This window comes from Furipterus horrens, unplaced genomic scaffold, assembly GCF_987537825.1.
Source record: "Furipterus horrens unplaced genomic scaffold, mFurHor1.1.pri manual_scaffold_4, whole genome shotgun sequence".
Taxonomy (NCBI): domain Eukaryota; kingdom Metazoa; phylum Chordata; class Mammalia; order Chiroptera; family Furipteridae; genus Furipterus; species Furipterus horrens.
The window spans coordinates 150,934,292-150,944,617 of NW_028327174.1; the positions used below are offsets into that span (position 1 = coordinate 150,934,292).

Consider the following 10,326-nt stretch of genomic DNA (forward strand, 5'->3'; position numbering starts at 1 on the left):
TATATATATATATATATTTGTAATCATGGCAGCTTCTGCCTCTTCTCAGACCCAGCCCACTATAAATTCATAACAACTTCCTAATGAATATTCCTGTGTCTAGTTTTGACTCCTCCCATTGTATCTTCACCAGGTTCCAAATTTGATCATATTATTCATGTACTGAAAACATTTCATTGCCTCTTCATGCCACTTAGAATAAAATCCAAACTCCTTAACATGCCTATGATGCTCTTTATGGTCTGGCCTCTGTTTATTTTTCTAGAGTTTCTCTTCCCACTCTTCACCTCTCACATTATGATGGAGTAGCATCAGTTCTGCAAATGTTCCACATCTCTTCCCTCTAGGCCTTTGTACCTGCTGTTCCCTCTGTATGGAAAACTATTCCCCTCCCCAAACTCATCTTTGTTTCTAAACTTCCTTTTCAGACCTCAGCGGAGAATTAGTTTTCTCAGGACCCCCTGATATCAAAACAAGGGGAGTTGGTTCACCTGTGTGCACCATCACACCTGTGTGTCCCCCTGTAGTAGAACTCATTACATTGTCTTATTTTGCCTGCTCATGTGTCTGCAACTCTCAACCACAGGACTGCAAAGGACCACATCTGCCTTGTTTCCTGTTTTGCCCCAAGTACTCAAGGATAGTGCCTCTGTAAATAGTTGCTTATTGAATGAATGAATGGATTTGATGGCCCATCCCCCTTCCCAAGGTGTGATCAATCAAAGCTGTGGCCCATTATAGGAAGCTTCTAAAACTCAATCATTGGGGGAAAAAGAAATGGAAGTCAGTCTGTGAAGAAAGCATATCAATGACTATTGTTATTTGTTTTTATAATTAATTTTTTAGTGAAGTGTAATTTTATATACAACTCACCTACTTGAAGCACAGTTCAATGACTTCCGGTAAATTTATAAGATTGCTCAACTATGACCATAATCCTATTGGTCGTAATCCACTCATTTAGAACGTGTTGGTAGGGCAATAAGATTCCTCATGTGCATTTACAGTTAATCCCTGTTCCCGCTTCCAGTCTCTCTTCCAGGTATTTTATTCAAAAGGAATTGTACAATATGTGGTTTTTTGTGTCTAACATTTTTATTTAGGTTGTAGGAAGTATCAATATTTAATTCATTGTATATATGATAATATTCCATTGTATAGGTTTTATTTATGCTTTTACCAGTTAGTGGTCATTTGGGTTGTTTCCACTTTTTGGCCATTATGAAAAATACTGCTATGGAAATTCACGTACAGGTTTTTCTGTTGATTTATACTTTTATTTCTCATGGGTAGATATCTAAAAGTGAGATTACTGGGGAAATTTATGTTTAATTATAAATTTTAAAAAGTTTTATTTTGGGAAAATGCACAGAACATAAATTTTACCATCTTAACCACTTTTAAGCATACAGTTTAGTTATGTTAAATACGTTCACATTGTTGTGCAACCAATACCCAGAACTCTTTTCATCTTACAAAACTAAAACTCTATACCCATTAAATAACAACTCTCCATTCTTTGTTACCCCCAGCCTCTGAAAAGCACCATTATGCTTCCTATCTTTATGAACTTGACTACTCTAGGTACCCATATAAGTGGAATCCTACAGTATTTGCCTTTTTGTGGCTGATGTATGATACTTAGCATAATGCCCTTCAGGTTCATCCATGCTGTAATATATGTCAGGATTGCCTTCCTTGTTAAGACTGAGAAATAATCTATTGTGTGTGTATGACACATTTTGTTTACCCATTCTCTGTAGATGGACACTTGGTTTGCTCCCACTTTTTGGGTATTGTAAATAATGTTGCTATGGACATGGGTGTACAAATATCTCTTCAGCATCCCACCTTCAGTTGTTTTGTGTACCAGAAATGAAATTGCTGAATCATATGGTAGTTCTCTGTTAACTTTTTTGAGGTACCTTTGTACTGTTTTCCATAGTGGCTGCACCAGGGTTTCAGTTTCTCCACATCCTCTTCAACACTTGTTATTTTCTGTTAAATAAAAAAAAAAAAGTGCCATCTTAATGGATGTGATGTTTAACTTCTAACTTTTTAAAGTAATTGTCAAATTGTTTTCCAAAATTGCTATACCATTTTACATTCCGAGCAGTGTTGGATCTTGCAGGCCCCTTGTTCTTAAGGGCTAAGTTGAATCAAAGCTGCATACCCTTTTATTCCACTGTCTGATGTTGTGAGCTAGCAGTAACTAACACAGTGTAGTATCTCTTTCCTCACAGAACAAGGGATGGGGGGGATGGTGACAAATATTGGTGGGATTCTTTCTGCACTGTGTGAGTAAAATCTCCTCAGGGATACTCTGTTTTAGGAAAACCCATGGCCCCTGGCCATCCCAATGAGAGTCCATTTTGTGGGTTTTGTTAGAGAAGGGCCAAGTGGACTTTGAATTTAAACGGGTCACGTGGAATCCAAAAGAAATGTACATAAAGAACAAGGCACAGATTCATGCCTTTAGCACAGTCTGGAATATTTATTGAGTACTTATCATGTGGCCAGGATTGAGGTAGATTCAGGTGGGACATGAGTGGTATAGATACTCAGGGAATGTAGTCTTCTTTGGAGACCGATTTAATCTGTAGGCATCCACAGCCAAACCCTGTAGGTAGGGTTTAGTGAAATAGGGGAGGGTGTGGTACAGATTACAAGTGTGGTAGCAACTTGGAGGAGAGGATTGTTTTTGAAAGCTGGAGGCATCAGAGACAGCTTTCTGGATGAGGGTAATAGTGTATAGGATTTACTTCGGAAGAGGGAGATTGCGGACATTCCAAGTTGGAGACCAACACAAGAGAAAGCCCAAAAGTGATATGGCCCATTGCTTATTGGTGAGCCCATGAGGAGACTGGCTTGACCAGAGCTGTGGGGAAATAAGATTGAGCAAGTGAAACTGCATCAAGGCATGGAGGCTGGTGGGGGCCTGCAGGTGCCCTTCTTCCTCAGGCTAGCAGGATAAGTGTTTTGTTTCTTTCTGTATTTTGAGGCTTTATCATTTTCCAGGGAGTTGTGCTTATTTTTGAGCTCAAGACTTAGGTTTTCTGGAGTGTAGAATCCCAACATAAGAAAAAAAAAATCTCAGCATGGCTCACTAAAGTTTGCTTAAAAAAAAAAAAAAAAGAATCCCTGCTTAACAGTCATAAATAGCTTGCTGCATATGAATGTAAGGGGACCAAATTTGAAATTCTATTCTAATTCAAAACATGTTGCACCACCTTGTTTTCAGATTGGCAATTCAAATGCTTTCCCAGATAATACAGAGGGACTTTAAGATAAACTAAGGCCACCGCAAAAAAAGGAAAAGCAATTGGATGCCAAACTTCACCGATAACAAGGGGCATGATAATCTGATGGTTACTTTCTGGTTGGGTTGTTCAAAGATGGAATGATTAACCACACCACAAATCCTTTCACATTGCAAAGCTATCATAATGGGTACTTTTCTTAAGTTTTCTCATGAGGTCTTTGAGGCTTCTATTACTGGAATTAGGCTCATTCATTAAGCCTTGAGTTAACTAAGGTATGTATTGTTCTCAAGAAGGCTTCTTCTTTCTTTCAGTAAATACTTACAGTGTGCTTGCTACGTGCCAGGCATTATACTTAGACTGGAAATACCAAACTGAACAACATGATCCCTATGTTTGTGAATTATGTACTCTATCTTCATGCCAAGCCACAGACTGATATTGACCAAAAAAATAAGGATGAGTTAATGGGATCTCCCATTTCCTTTATCCCTGTGTAGTTTTCTTAGTTGCAGCCATAGCCTAGACCAGTGCATCTCAACTGTAGGTGATTTTGTCATGCCTGGATACATTTCGATTGCCATAACTGGAGGAATGCAACTGAATTCTGGTGAATAGCGGTCAGGGGTGCTGCTAAACATCTGCAATGAGCAGGATAGCCCCCCACAACAAAGAAACATTCAGCCCAAAATGTCAGATAGTACTGAGGTTAAGAAACCCTGGCAGAGAGGAAAAATAAAACGATAGGAATTCTACAAAGGCTCTAGCAATGAGTCTGTCTTGACAAATATTATGATTAATGTTGTAGAGAAACATGAAATAGAATGAGTGTGACTTTATAAGAACCCAAGAGCATGGCTGGTGTGATGAGTATAACATAGACTTGTCACTGATGAAGTTTCTTTTGGGAAAAGGAAGCCCATTTTGATAGGATTGATCCCAACACGGGCTGTATTGCTACTTGGAGTAGAGGATTCTTTGTATGGGGGGCTGTTCCATGGATTGCTGGATGTTAGGTATCCCTGGCACACACCATTAATGCCAGCAACACACACAGGCGTTATGACAAACCTAGGTACCTCCCGTGCTTCTAAATACCCTGAAGGGTGGTAGCACAAGTCATTGTTGAGAACCTTCAGGAAGGAGCACTTACCTAGTGTCAGGATGTGTGGGCTCTCATTGAACTTGGTGTCTCTAGTTGGAAGTCATTTTACCTCTTTGAGTTGAGTACGTTCATCTATAGAAACAGGGAATGGAGTTAGATCAGCGATATTCAGAGTGGAGCAGGGCACTCGTTGTAGTGTAGGAAGAACATCTTAGAACTTCTATCATTTTATCTATTTTTATGTTCTTTTTAAATGCCACTTTTATGTGTTTTATAATGTACCTAGAATGGACAGTAGCATGGGTACATAATTTACATTAAAATTAATGTGCATTTATGAAGAGCATGTTCAGTAGTGTTTTAAAGGAGTACACCATCAGAAAGGTTGGGTACCCAGACCTCTTCCCATTCTGAGTTATCAGAAGGAAAGTCATGGAAGCTGGAGGCTTCCATGAATTCATCTTTGCTGGACGGTACACAAGGTGATGGACATCAGTGTCACCAGGAAGCAGCCACCACAGAGCTCCATCTCCTGGAATGTGGAAACTGAAGCTGGCACAGGGCTTTGGGCACACACACACACAAAATGACACATTCCCTTGTGACATAGAGTTAGAATTTTTTAAAACTGGCAACCCACCCGAGGTTTTTCAAATTATTCTCTGCACGAGTGTGGAAAATACTATTCCCTGACAGAAAATTTGATTCACACTTTATAAAGAGCACAGAGACATGGTTGAATTGCATAATCGCCGCTCACAAAAGGGCCCTGAGTAGAAACGGTCTCTGCCAGTCTTGCCCACTTCAGCACGAGCAGAATAGCACACTTGTTTTCAAACACTCATGCTACACCATGTTGAGCAACTTAGTAGACTTTATATTCTTAAGACCACTCTTTGAAAGCTTTTTGGATTCATAGTCCTCGCTCAGTCCCCTTTCCATTGACGTCATGTTGAGCTGCAGAGAGACGTGAGTATTGAAGACCAGAACTTGTCCACAGCCATTGAAGTCTTAAGATTAAAATAGAAATTCTCTCCATCCCCTCATTCCCAAGCTCCTTCATTATCAGATCTCCTTTTGGGGGAGTGTGTACTGATAGTCATATAAAGAAGCTTTTAGAAATCAACTACTTATGTGTGACAAAAATCTGCTTTGACAAATAAAAGATTTTTTCCCCGGGGATTGAGCTAACATGAAAACTGCCTGGTTAGGCCTGCACTTGGCAGGCAAAGAGGTTAATGTGACGTTAGTAGAAGAGAAGTAACTTTGCTATTGGTAAACAAAATGGTTATTGAGTCACACACACTGTGCTGTTTCAAGCACCCTCTCATTGCCTCCAGCTTTGCTCATGGGGCATATAGTATTTCTGTGGCAGTTAAGGTAGAAGTACTTTATGTTAGCCAGATAAAGCAAAGTTAGAATCATAGAATCACTGACCTAAAAGTGATCTTAAGAAGTCATTCCATTTGCTTCCTTGTCTCCTGCCCTGCTCAGATGCAGTGTGTTCAGTGGTTGAGGGCATGGGCCCTGGGCCAGGCTGCCTGCTCTGAATGGCTCGCTGCCACTCATTAACTGAGCAGCCTTGGGCAACCTGTTTATCCTCTCTGTGCTTCTGTTTCTTCATTTGCAATGTAGGCACGTTGGGAAAAATAATGCTTATGTCATAACATTACTGTGATGATTAAACAAAATAATATTTGCAAAGGTCTTACTATGTGTAAGGCAAATAAATAGTAATACGTTAGCTGTTATTATTAGCTATTATTATTAACTTTAAACAGGAATAGTCATTAATTGTCCCAGATTTGTAACCTGTCACTAAATTGCTCTGTAAGGATTATTTTGAGGTAAAGGCATAATGGAAAAAAGGCACATTTTAAACCTGCAATTGTTTCTTTTGCATTCTGAGAGTTTAGGGAAAGCTGGGAGCGGCCGCTTCCCCTCCCCACAGTGGGCGTACTTGGGGGACAGCTGCGGCATGCGTCTGCTCTGCGTGAGCAGGAGATTTGGGGTTAGACCATAAAATTGAACTGGCTTATAGAAAGAGGTTATGGATTATTCTTCACAATCATTATGAATTGAGAAGTGTGACATGGAGGTAGGGAATGAATGGGGTGACTTTGTAACTGCCGTCCTAAGATTCTGTAATTTTCTAAGGGCAAGTGGTCCTCATAGGTTTGCAGCCCCTCTGGATCTACCAAAACCAATGTATTTGGTTTCTGTGAACGTGAGTGTTCAAATAAGGGTGTTGAACAGTTGTTGTTTGTCAGTATCAAGGATTTAATCCCTTTCCTCTTCTCTCAGTGCCATATGCCAAGTATCTACATTAAAATGTGAAAACTGTGTTAATCTTTCAATTGCACCCAGATTTGACAGGTCACATTTCAGTAGACAGTTAAACAGTCCAGCTTTGGTGTAAATTGACCCAGAGTTCATATCTATCAAAGATCTTTATTCAGGCAGTTAGCACAGTTCTGCATTTTCCACAGATATATCATTTCATTTATGGATGGTTCAAGTTCCTCATTAGGCCTAATAATTTGAGGCTCATAGTTCGTCCAAGTTAGCACAATTCTGTGGGAGAGATTATACAGTATTTTCTTATTTCATTGACCTCAAAGGTCTGGCAATATGGTGGTTTCTTTAAATGTCCACTGCACTTAACACTGGGATTTTCCTAAGCAGTTCATAAGCCTATGTTTACATTTTTTATTGGTAGGCGTTTTGAGTTTTATATGATCACAACTTTCTGTTGGAATTAGGAATTTTTATTTGTAGAAAACAAATCTCTTTCAAGGTAAGGGATGCCAGCCAGTCTTTGTGTAGCAAAATTTGGTGAACGAGCTCTTGTTTAAGCCAGTCTTTTTTGTAAATTTTTGGAAAACCCTCATTATAACCTCCTCTTAGCTTTCTTCTTTCCATAATTAAGACTTTGATCTTTTTTAAATGTGTTCAGTGAAAGTATAGGAAATAAAACTAATTTGAAAATCACATTGAAAACTTTTAAGATCCCCTTTGCAGACAGTTCTGTTATAGATTTCCCCAGGTTTAGTGACCAGAAAGCACATAGTCTTCCCCTTTGTAATTTGAAAGTGGAAAGATCTTGTAACCAAATACTCACTTTTCCTTCTATACCTTCAACTCTTCTAGATTCTGTCAGTTTTCAAATTAGATTCAGGTATCTTGCAACAAATAATCAAGCAAACAAATAATAATAGCAACACAAAGCAAACTAAAAACTATCCTTTTTTGATCATACCTGATCCTTTAGGTGCTACCTAAGTTTCTTTCATTCATTCCAATTCCTTCAAGGAGAAATTATCCACATTTATAATGTATCAACCAATAAATTGAAACTGCTTTCCTTCAGGTCACTAGTGACCACTTATATCAGCTAGGAGTCTTTGTCTTGTCTGGTTGAAGCAACTCCAACTGGCTTAAACATAGTGGAGAATTCTTGGCTCCTGTAACTGAAAATCCTGAAGTGACTGCTGGCCTTAGGTGAAGCTTAATCCAGTGTCTGAAATGATTCACCGCCAACCTGGATTTTGTATTTTTTCCGTGTGCCTGCCTTGCCTTCCATGTTTTGGCTCCATCCTTTGGCTCCTCAGTGCCACTCCCCAGCTCTGGAGTTTTCCCTATTACAGCAATTTGTCTGCAGGCCATTCCAGACATCACATCCACACATAAACCCTCAAGGAATGAGAGAGGAAGTATCTTTTACTCAGAAGCCTCAGAAAATATGGGCTTCCATCCCATTGTCTCGACTTGGGTTCCTACCCATCACTGAACAGAGTCATTCTCTCTGGCTAGGGTTTTGAACATGGGGATTGACTGAAGCCAGTCATGCTCATCTTTGGAGCTATGAGTAGGATCAATAAATGCACATCACATGATGAAAGGTGGGGAAAGAGTGATTCTCAAGGCAAAGTTGGGGTGCTATTAACAAAGAGGGTCTTGGCAATAACAATAGTAGCTGTTGTCTTTGGAAGAGTCAAAACTTATTCCTTCTTAACTTTCAACTCCTTTGGTACTAACTCCTTTCTATCATGGTATCTCTTAACTTTCCTGGTTCTCTGCATATTTCTCAGGCTATCTTACATCAGTTTTCTTTGTGGGATCCTCTTACTCTGCTTGTCAGTTAGCTTTGGTTTCCTCAAGATGCAAGCCTTCCTTTTGCTTTCTTTGCTCACTTTCATCTTCTGTATCTTCTCAACTTCAACTCCCAGGTTAATGCAGGGAGTCTACTACTCTTAGACATAATGAGTTCATGAAAATGTGCCAGATGGTTGCATGTACAACAGTCAGATATATTCTAGAAGGCGTTGGGATATACATATGAAAAGTTATTATAACCCCCCTAATTATACCTTTCCTTTTAGATGTTATTTTCAAACAGAAAATATTTCCAAAAATGTGTACCTATTTCCTTTAATTTATTAGTTTTCCTTCATAATGGTTCATGCTTTTATCACCTTAAATCCAGTGACTATCTGGACATGTTTAATAATTTCTGACTTCTCTGATGCTTACATTTCTTATTATTAATGTTAGCACTTTAATTTTCTTTTTATTTTTATCTCTTTTTTTGGTTAACAAAATAGCAAGCCCAAAATGTAATACTCCCCAGTAGCCAAACAATAACACCGACATTGTTGGGTGAGGATGTTGCTCCTGCAGCCAGAACTAAACATCTGTCTGGTAAGCACTGTTACCATGTGATGGCTCAAAGTATTCATTCATCTGCTGAGGAAACAAAGTTCATATTTGGCATATGAAAATTGATAAATCAATTTTAGTGTACAGAGGTGACATGGATGAGGGCTCATTGCAGCCTACAGGTCTAGCCCATGCATATCATTTGCCTTCAAGGCATGTCCACAAAAATGTCTTAAAGGGCACCCCATTCTTCTAGCATCCCTTCTGCAACCCCTGGCTCTGGTGGAGATACCACTACCCTCGCTAGTTGTTAAAAATAGAAATTTGGAATCATACCTTATTACCTCTGATCTCATGCACACCTTGCTTGTTTGATACCCCATGTCATGAAACTGCCCTATCCTCTCTATCTCTTTTAACCATTTACCCTTGTTCAGCCCCGTCATTTTTCAACTGGTCATTTCATAGCAGAAGCCATTTTACAGATCTTCCTTCTTTTATACATCTTCTATTCCAGAAGTCAGTAAACTGTAAAGGGCCATATAGTAAGTACTATATGCTTTGCAAGCTATATGATCTCTATTGCAACTACTCAACTCTGCCTTTGTGATAGCACTCATCGACAATATGTAAATGGACGGATGTGGCTGTGTTTCTATAAAACTTTATAGACACCAAAACTTGAATTCTACCTAGTTTTAATGTGTTACAAAATATTACTCTTTTAAAAATATTTTAAAAGCATTTGAAAAAATGTTAAAAACTTTTCTTAGCTTGCAGGCTATACAAAGTCCTGCAGGCTGTAATTTGCTGACCCAAGTTCTACAGGGTTAACAGACGAGCTAACCAAAATAAAAGTCTGAACATTTCATTTGCATGCTTAAACCCATCATCATAGATTTGCCAACTGGGGCTGAAAGAATAAGGTCTGTTTTCCCTGAAATGGTCTATTAATTCTTTCATGATCAGAACTCCAGCCTCATATCCTTCCAATTCATATTTTGCACTTCACTCTTCAGAATACTGATCTCCTTGCAGTTCCCTGTCCACACTGAACTATTTATTTCTGAGGACTTGACCTCTCTTCTTGAAATGTCACCTCCTTTGCTGTTACTTCTTCCTCCCTCCCTCCCTCCCTCCCTGCTTCCTTTCCTTCCTCCCTCCCTTCCTCCCTTCCTTCTTCTCTCTTTCTCCTTCCCCAACCTTTCCTTTTCTTTTTTCTACAATGTATTAGAGTTGTTGGTTTTTGCTCCATTGAGAGGCTGCCTGCTGGCCAGTTCATATATTGCTCTAATCTGTGTT

The 10,326-nt window shown here is 39.2% G+C and overlaps 1 long non-coding RNA gene across 1 annotated transcript; it reads right to left on the minus strand.

Annotated features, from left to right (window-relative positions):
• Window positions 1-1,373: 1,373 nt before the first annotated feature.
• Window positions 1,374-5,869, minus strand: LOC150013072 (uncharacterized). The gene is made up of 3 exons (XR_016510797.1): window positions 5,803-5,869; window positions 4,414-4,497; window positions 1,374-1,998 (listed from the first exon to the last, which is right to left on the minus strand). It is a non-coding gene; the product is annotated as an uncharacterized LOC150013072 (long non-coding RNA).
• Window positions 5,870-10,326: the final 4,457 nt, after the last annotated feature.